A 10,345-nucleotide genomic window follows, 5' to 3' on the forward strand; every position below is an offset into this window, starting at 1 on the left:
TATGGGATAGCTACCTAAGGAACCCTAAAAAATCTGTGCGTGAGTCCACACCAAACTGCACTGAATAAGTATGAAACTGGGAGAGTTTTCCTTTTATTTGGTGCAGATTTCACATTTCTATCGTCTTCTGTTGCTTTCCTGTGACCGGTCAAAAGTGCACCGTGACTTTACGGACACACTGTATAAGAAGTATAGGAGATGGACAATTAAGTAGATTAATTACTTTTATTGAAACACAAATAATCTCTGGGCTCCAGTGTCTATTTATTTGGCACATGTCCTGCCAGACCCCATTAGGGAAAAACTTCCTGAGGTCAGCCATTTAGTCACATTGGCAATTTAATGTTTTGGGGAAGGAAAAGTACTCATCCACTTAGGAAAATAGTTTAAAATAACTAAAGGAAATTGATTCCTTCCCTTGGAACAAAGCCTACATCAAGCAGCAACCACTTAGAAGGACCCACTGTTGTTTCAGTATCACAGGGCTCCAAGCAACCCAGGATGTTTGACATCATCTGTGCTTTCCCCCACAGCCAGGCCCAGCTTCAAACGCTCAGGGTTCAACGGAACTCATTTTGTGGGCACCCTCCTATCTTGGATTCATGCACCTACCATAACGTTTCCCATGTGATGCAAATGAAACACATTTCCTTTCAAGTAACTCCTTTCCTGATGCTTTTCGCAGAGAGCCTGTTCTTTCCCCACTGTCCTGATGCTTTTGACCCTATTAATGTTAATACAGTTGTCTCTCCCATTACCACAGCGCTCAGTTTTCTAAAGAAATAGGTGTGCTAATTTAGCTGGTAAATCTGCTTTGTCGTCTTCATTAGCTCCCTATCTTTAACTTTACTGATCAAAAAGGTACTGCATTCTGTCCTGGCACAAGTTCTTCTGGACCAGTAAAACTTTATGTCTGCCATAATTCAGATAAGTCCCCCCTACCAAGTCATTATCACACTGCATTTGTAGTGCAATCTCTCAAATGGCATGGCAGGTTTTCCTGGCCTTAGCCTTAGGCAGGTAAGGGTCTTTTCAAGCAATCATGTTTGTTCTCTCCAAATCAGTACAAGCTATTTTCAGTGAAACCCTTTTCCACTGACTATCTGTAAACCGGACCGGATCACTATTTCTGAGAGAGCCATAGTATTAATAAAGCCAATCATTGGATATTACTTGGTTCAGATGACTTGTTTTGAGGGAACAGGTCTCCTTAGTCATTTATTCAATAAACCAACTGCCTATTACTGAGTACCTAGAAGTAAATTTACCCAAGGAAGTTAAAAGACTTGTGCTCAGAAAATTAAAAAACATTGATAAAAGAAATCATGGAAGATACAAACAAGTGGAAGCACATACCATGTTCATGGATAGGAAGAATAAACATCATTAAAATGTCTACAGTTGGCCCTGGCCAGTTGGCTCAGTGGTAGAGCGTCGGCCTGGAGTGCAGAAGTCCCGGGTTCGATTCCCGGCCAGGGCACACAGGAGAAGCGCCCATCTGCTTCTCCACCCCTCCCCCTCTCCTTCCTCTCTGTCTCTCTCTTCCCCTCCCGCGGCTGAGGCTCCATTGGAGCAAGGATGGCCCGGGCGCTGGGGGTGGTTCCTTGGCCACTGCCCCAGGCGCTAGAGTGGCTCTGGTCGCAACAGAGCGATGCCCCGGAGGGGCAGAGCATTGCCCCCTGGTGGGAAGAGCATCGCCCCCTGGTGGGCATGCTGGGTGTATCCCGGTCGGGTGCATGCGGGAGTCTGTCTGGCTGTCTCTCCCCATTTTCAGCTTCAGAAAGATACAAAAAAATAAATAAAAAAAATAAAATGTCTACAGTACCCAAAGCAATTTATAAATTCAATGCCATTCCCATTAAAATACCAATGACATACTTCAAAGATATAGAACAAATATTCCAAAACTTTATATGGAACCAAGAAAGAACATGAATAGCCTCAGCAATCTTGAAAAAGAAGAATAAGTGAGTAGTATCACACTTACTGATATCAAGTTATACTACAAGTCCATTGAACTCAGAACAGTTGGTACTGGCATAAGAACAGGCATATAGATCAACGGAACAGAACAGAGAACCCAGAAATAAACCCACACCTTTATGGACAACTGATATTTGACAAAGGAGGTAAGAGCATACAATGGAGTAGACAGCCTCTTTAACAAATGGTGTTGGGAAAATTGGACAGCTACCTGCAAGAAAATGAAACTAGACCACCAACTTACAACATTCACACAAATAAACTCAAAATGGATAAAAGACTTAAATGTAAGTCATGAAACCATAAGCATCTTAGAAGAAAACATAGGCAGTAAGCTCTCCGACATCTCTCACAGCAATATATTTGCTAATTTATCTCTACAGGCAAGGGAAATAAAGGACAGGATGAACAAATGGGACTAGATCAAACTAAAAAGATTTGCACAGCTAACAACAATATGAACAAAATAAAAAGACAAACCACACAATAGGAGAACATATTCAACAATACATCTGGTAAGGGGCTAATAACCAAAATTTATAAAGAACTTGTAAAACCCAACACCAAGAAGATAATCCAATCAAAAAATGGGCAAAAGAAATGAATAGACACTTCTTCAAAGAGGACATACCGATGGCCAATAGATAAAAAAATGCTCAACATCACTAATCATTAGAGAAATGCAAATTTAAAAAAACCACAATAAGATACCACCTCACACCAGTCAGAATGGCGCTCATCAACAAAACAACACATAATAAGTGCTAGCGAGGATGAGGAGAAAAGGGAACCCTCCTGCACTGCTGGTGGGAATGCAGACTGGTGCAGCCACTGTGGAAAACAGTATGGAGATTCTTCAAAAAATTTAAAATGGTTCTGCCTTTTGACCCAGCCATCCCACTCTTAGGAATATATCCTAAGAACACCAAATCACTGATTCAAAAGAAGAAATGCACTCCCATGTTTATTGAAGCATTGTTTACAATAGCCAAGATCTGAAAACAGCCCACGTGTCCGTCAGTAAATGAGTGGATTAAAAACCAGTGGTACAGGGATTAGTAGATGGCAGCAGAGTAGGCGAATGCACAGACGCCCAGCTTTCACCACCAAACTGGAATACAAATCAATTTAGGAAAAAATCAGCATGAAAAACCAACTCTGGACCACAAGAACAGCTCTCAAAAACCAAGGAGCAAAGAAGAAGCCACAACAAACCTGGTAGGGAGTGCCTGAATCTCCCCTGCTTATAGGAACGGAGGGGAGGGGGAGGCTGAGAGCCCAGAGGGGATCTCACCCCAGGGAAAAGAGCAGAAAATACTGCTCACAGCCACTTGCCTGGCAACCAGGGAGCGAGGTGTATTGAAAAGACCAGCTTATCTCCCAAGTGGAAAGGACAGGGAGAGGGACAGACTGTGAGGGGCTAAGGAATGCAGGAGACGAACTAAAAAAGCTGACTCATCCGTGCTGGAGGCGGCCATAGCTGGGGGAGGGACTGAACCTTCCACAAAACAGTACTGAATTGCTTCTGAATAAGAGATCTCCGGACATCTCTCCAGCTCCAATCAGCACAACAAGACACAGCTGAAAACAAGAAGTGGGGAGGAGGGGCAGTAACTCAGGTCTCCATGGAGATCTGAGATACACCTCCCCCTACTAAAGCTGAGAAAACACCCTGCCCCCAGAGAGATTAGTGGGCCGAAGAGGCATTCAGAGTCTCAGGTTACACCCATTGCATTCCTGGACACAGTTTCAAGGAAACCCCCTGCTGAGATCAGTAAACAAGACTATCACCTGTTAAGAAAACAAACAAATCAAGGCTTCAAAGCTGCCCAAATCCGAAAGTGGGTTACAAATAATAGCTAATACCAACCCAAGAAGACCTAGAATTAACACAACTGAAAACTGGAGGCAGACAAAACCAAGCCTAGACTCAACCAACTCTACAAATAAAACACCCAAACACAATGAGAAGACAAAAAAGTGCAATCCAAATGAAACCACAAGAGACACCTTCAGGAGATGAACTGAGTGATATGGAAATAATCAAACTTCCAGATGTGGAGTTCAAAATAATGATTGTAAGGATGCTTAGGGATCTTAGAACAACAATGGATGGTCATTATGAACACCTAAATAAAGAAATAGCAAGTATAAAAAAGAATCAGACGGAGATGACAAATACAATATCAGAAATAAAGACCACAATGGAAGGAATTAAAAACAGGATAGATAGAGCTGAGGATCAAATCAACAAGTTGGAGGACAACTGGAATGAAGCCATGAAAGCAGATAAGAAAAAAAAAAGAGACTCAAAAAGTCTGAGGAAACAGAGAGCTCTGTGACAACATGAAGAGAAATAACATCTGCATCATAGGGGTTCCTGAAGAAGAGAGAAAGAACAAGGGATAGAGACTTTGTTCAATCATATCATAGCTGAAAACTTCCCTAAATTAATGCAGGAGAAACTCTCACAAGTTAAAGAAGCACAGAGGACTCCATTAAAGAGAAACCCAAAGAAACCTACACCAAGACACATCATAATTAAAATACCAAAGCTAAGCAATAAAGAGAAAATATTAAAAGCTGCAAGAGAAAAAAAACCATCACCTACAAAGGAGCCCCCATAAGGATGACATCTGACTTCTCAACAGAAACACTTGAGGCCAGAAGGGAATGGCAAGAAATATTCAAAGTAATGCAGAACAAGAACCTACAACCAAGACTACTTTATCCAGCAAGGCTATCATTTAAAATTGAAGGAGAAATAAAAAGCTTCCCAGACAAAAACAACTCAAGGAATTCATTACAACCAAACCAATGCTGCAGGAAATGTTAAGGGGCCTGTTGTAAACAGATCAAAGTGGGAAAAGAATATAGCAAAAAAGGAATACAGCTTTAAAGAATAAAATGGCAATAAACAACTACATATCAATAACAACCATAAATGTAAATGGATTAAATGATCCAATCAAAAGACATAGGGTAGCTGCGTGGATAAGAAAACAGGACCCGTACATATGCTGTCTACAAGAGACATACATAGACTTAGAACAAAAGATACACATAGACTGAAGGTAAAAGGATGGAAAAAAACATTTCATGCAAATGGAAATGAAAAAAAAGCTGGGGTAGCAATACTTATATCAGACAAATTGGACTTTAAAACAAAGGATATAATAAGAGATAAAGAATGCCACTACATAATAATAAAGGGAGGAATCCAACAGGAAGATATAACTATTATAAATATCTATGCACCTAATTTAGGAGCACCTAAATATATAAAGCAAACTTTGATGGATTTAAAGGGTGAGATCAACAGCAATACTATAATAGTAGGGAATTTCAATACCCCACTAACATCAGTAGATAGATCCTCAAGAAAGAAAATTAACAAAGAAACAGCAGACTTATTGGACACACTAGATCAACTCGATTTAATAGATATCTTCAGAACCTTTCACCCTAAAGCAGCAGAATATACATTCTTTTCAAGTGCTCATGGTACATTCTCTAGGATAGACCACATGTTAGGGCACAAAAGTGCTCTCAACAAATTTAAAAAGATTGAAATCATATCAAGCACTTTCTCCGATCACAACGGCATGAAACTAGAAATGAACCACAACAGAAAAGCTCAAAAATTCTCAAACACATGGAAACTAAATAGCAGGTTGTTAAATAACGAATGAATTAAAAATGAGATCAAAGAAGAAATAAAAAAAATTCCTAGAAACGAATGACAATGAGCATACAACAACTCAAAATTTATGGGACACAGCGAAAGCAGTGCTGAGAGGGAAGTTCATAGCACTACAGGCACACTTTAAGAAGCTAGAAAAGGCTCAAATAAATAACTTTACTCTGCATCTAAAAGAACTAGAAAAAGAACAGCAAGTAAAGCCCAAATGTAGTAGAAGGAAGAAAATAATAAAGATCAGAGCAGAAATAAATGACATAGAGGCTAAAGAAACAATGAAACTAGGAGCTGGTTCTTTGAAAAGGTAAACAAGATTGATGAACCTTTAACTACACTCACCAAAAAAAAGAGAGAGAGGACTCAAATAAATAAAATTAGAAATGAGAGTGGAGAAATAACAACTGACACAACAGAAATACAAAATATTGTAAGAAAATACTATGAAGAACTGTACGCCAAAACACTAGACAACCTAGATGAAATGGACACATTTCTTGAAACATACAATCTTCCAAAAATCAATCTGGAAGAATCAGAAAACCTAAACAGACCGATTACAACAAATGAGATAGAAACAGTTATCAAAAAACTCCCAACAAAGAAAAGTCCGGGGCCTGATGGCTTCACAAATGAATTCTACCAAATATTCAAAGAAGAACTAACTCCTATCCTTCTCAAACTATTTCAAAAAATTCAAGAGGAAGGAAGATTTCCAAGCTCCTTTTATGAGGCAAGCAGTAATTCTGGTTCCAAAACCAGGCAAGAACAACACAAAGAAAGAAAATTATAAGCCAATATCCCTGATGAACATAGATGCTAAAATCCTCAACAAAATATTAGCAAACCGGATCCAACAATATATGGAAAAAATCATACACCATGATCAAGTGGGATTTATTCTGGGGAGGCAAGGCTGGTACAATATTCGTAAATCAATCAATGTGATTCATCACATAAACAAAAAGGAGAAAAACCATATGATAATTTCAATAAATGCAGAAAAAGCATTTGATAAAATCCAGCACCCATTCATGATCAAAACTCTCAGCAAAGTGGGAATACAGGGAACATACCTCAACATGATAAAAGCCATTTATGACAAACCCACAGCCAACATCATACTCAATGGGCAAAAATTAAAAGCAATACCCTTAAGATCAGGAACAAGGCAGGGGTGCCCCCTTTCACCACTCTTATTTAACACAGTCCTGGAAGTCCTAGCCACAGCAATTAGACAAGAAGAAGAAATAAAAGGCATTCAAGTTGGAAAAGAAGAAGTAAAACTATCATTATTTGCAGATGATATGATATTGTATATAGAAAACCCTAAAGTCCCAGTCAAAAAACTACTGGACCTGATAAATGAATTCAGCAAAGTGGCATGATATAAAATCAATACTCAGAAATCAGAGGCATTTTTAGACGCCAACAATGAACAGTCAGAAAGAGAAATTAAGGAAACAATCCCCTTCACAATTACAACCAAAAAAATAAAGTATCTAGGAGTAAACTTAACCAAGGAGACTAAAGACTTGTACTCGGAAAATTACAAAGCATTGATAAAAGAAATCAAGGAAGATACAAACAAGTGGAAGCATATACTGTGCTCATGGTTAGGAAGAATAAACATCATTAAAATGTCTATATTACCCAAAGCAATCTATAAATTCAATGCAATACCAATTAAAATACCAATGACATACTTCAAAGATATAGATCACATATTCCAAAAATTTATATGGAACCAAAAGAGAACACGAATAGCCTCAGCAATCTTAAAAAAGAAGAATAAAGTGGGAGGTATCACACTTCCTGATATTAAGTTATACTACAAGGCCATTGTACTCAAAACAGCCTGGTACTGGCATAAGAACAGGCATATAGATCAATGGAACAGAACAGAGAACCCAGAAATAAACCCACACCTTTATGGACAACTGATATTTGACAAAGGAGGTAAGGAAATACAATGGAGTAAAGACAGCCTCTTTAACAAATGGTGTTGGGAAAATTGGACAGCTACCTGCAAAAAAATGAAACTAGATCACCAGCTTACACCACTCACAAAAATAAACTCAAAATGGATAAAAGACTTAAATGTAGGCCGTGAAACCATAAGCATCTTAGAAGAAAACAGGCAGTAAGCTCTCCGACATCTATCGGAGCAATATATTTGCCAATTTATCTCCACAGGGAAGTGAAATAAAAGACAGGATAAACAAATGGGACTATATCAAACTAAAAAGCTTTTGCACAGCTAAAGACAACAAGAACAGAATAAAAAGACAAACTACACAATGAAAGAACATATTTGACAATACATCTGATAAGGGGTTAATAACCAAAATTTATAAAGAACTTGTAAATCTCAACACCAGGAAGACAAACAATCCAATCCAAAAATGGGCAAAAGAAATGAATAGACACTTCTCCAAAGAGGACATACAGATGGCCAATAGGCATATGAAAAAATGCTCAACATCACTAATCATTAGAGAAATGCAAATTAAAACCACAATGAGATATCACCTCACACCAGCCAGAATGGCGCTCATCAACAAAACAACACAAAATAAGTGCTGGCAAGGATGTGGAGAAAAGGGAACCCTCCTGCACTGCTGGTGGGAATGCAGACTGGTGCAGCCACTGTGGAAAACAGTATGGAGATTCCTCAAAAAAACTGAAAATCGAACTGCCTTTTGACTCAGCTATCCCACTCTTAGGAATATACCCCAAGAACACCATAGAACGGCTCCAAAAGGAGAAATGCACCCCCATGTTTGTGGCAGCATTGTTCACAATAGCGAAGATTTGGAAACAGCCCAAGTGTCCGTCAGAGGACGAGTGGATTAAAAAGCTTTGGTACATATATACTATGGAATACTACTCAGCCATAAGAAATGATGACATCGGATCATTTACAATAACATGGATGGACCTTGATAACATTATACGAAGTGAAATAAGTAAATCAGAAAAAAACTAAGAACTATATGAATCTATACATAGATGGGACATAAAAATGAGACTCAGAGACATGAACAAGAATGTGATGGCAACGGGAGTGAGGGGTTAGGGGAGGGGAGGGGCACAAAGAAAACCAGATAGAAGGTGACAGAAGACAATTTGACTTTGGGGGAGGGGTATACAGCACAATCAAATGTCAAAATAATCCGGAGATGTTTTCTCTCAACATATGTACCCTGATTTATCAATGTCACTGCATTAAATTTAATAAATTAAAAAAAAAACACCAGTGGTACATATATACAATGGAATACTATGGGGCCATGTAAAAGAAGGAAATCTTACTTTTTGTGACAACATGGATGAACCTGGAAACTATTGTTAGGTAAAATAAGCCAGGCAGAGAAAGAAAAATATCATATGACCTCACTCATTTGAGGAATCCAATGAACAATGGGAACTGAGGAACAGAATAGAGACTGAGGCGGGATCAAAGAAACCAGAGAGAAAGGGGATGATAGGATGGGATCAGAAAAGGGGAAGAGATTGGTGAAATTATATATACATAACACAGCGTTACAGAGAGCAGAAAAGCAAATCCTGGAGGGAAGGGGGGAGGGCAGTGGGGGGAGGGGGACAAGGGAGATGTTGAGGGGGACAATGGGGTTGGGGGATGTATTCGGTGGGACACTTGAATTTGTGTAAACACAATAAATTTAAATCAATAAAAAAAAGTGAAAGGAAAAAAAAGACACAGAACTTTGGAATGATCTGGTCAGGCTGGAATGAAAGCAGGGGGTATGGTCACACATCAGAGGATCAATCCACACTCTAACCTGTCAGAAGCCCACAAAACTCTCTTGAGATATAATATAAAAACAGGAGTATCTATAATTTTTTTTAATTTTAAAAGGTTTTATTTACTCATTCTACAGGGAGAGGAGAGAGAGAGGTGGGGAGCGAGAAGTAGTGACTCATAGTTGCTTCATGTTAGTTATTCACTGGTTGCTTGTCATATGTCTTAACGGGGCAAGCCCAGGGTTTCGAACTAATGACCTCAGCATTCCAGATTGATGCTTTATCCACTGTGCTATCACCGGCCAGGCAAGCAGGTATCGTTATATTTGTTTTTTCCTTCTTTTCCAAGTGAGAGGAGGGGAGATAAAGACAGACTCCTGCATGCACCCCAACCAGGATCCACTTGGCAATGCCCGCCTGGGGCCGATGCTCTGCCCATCTGGGGCCATGCTCACAACCAAGCTATCTTTAGCATGTGAGGTGGAGGCTCCACTGAGCCAGCTGCAGTACCCAAGTCCAATGCGCTCAAATCAATGGAGCCTTGGTTACAAGAGAGGAAGAGAGAGAGAGAGAGAGACAGAAGAGGGAAGTGGAGAAGCAGATGGTCGCTTCTGTGTGCCCTGACTGGGAATCGAATCTGAGACTTCCACATGCCGAGCCGATGCTCTACTGCTGAGCTAACCAGCCAGGGCCAGTGTCTTTATTTTTAATAACCAAGTAGACCAGATTCCTATGGGCCTTAACAAGTAAATTACTTCTTCATCCCATTCCAATTGTTCCTACTCTTTTTAGCTAATGTTTATTAAATTACTGAATAGTACTACTATCATCAGCTATTTAGATAATAAAGAATATATAGACCAAAGAACAGTATAGATCACTTTGTATTTATTATAT

At 39.3% G+C, this 10,345-nt stretch overlaps 1 non-coding gene across 1 annotated transcript; it reads left to right on the forward strand.

Annotated features, from left to right (window-relative positions):
• Positions 1-1,404: 1,404 nt before the first annotated feature.
• On the forward strand, positions 1,405-1,480 carry TRNAS-GGA (transfer RNA serine (anticodon GGA)). Its single transcript has one exon. It is a non-coding gene; the product is annotated as a tRNA-Ser (tRNA).
• Positions 1,481-10,345: the final 8,865 nt, after the last annotated feature.

This window comes from Saccopteryx leptura, chromosome 6 (assembly GCF_036850995.1).
Source record: "Saccopteryx leptura isolate mSacLep1 chromosome 6, mSacLep1_pri_phased_curated, whole genome shotgun sequence".
Lineage (NCBI taxonomy): Eukaryota > Metazoa > Chordata > Mammalia > Chiroptera > Emballonuridae > Saccopteryx > Saccopteryx leptura.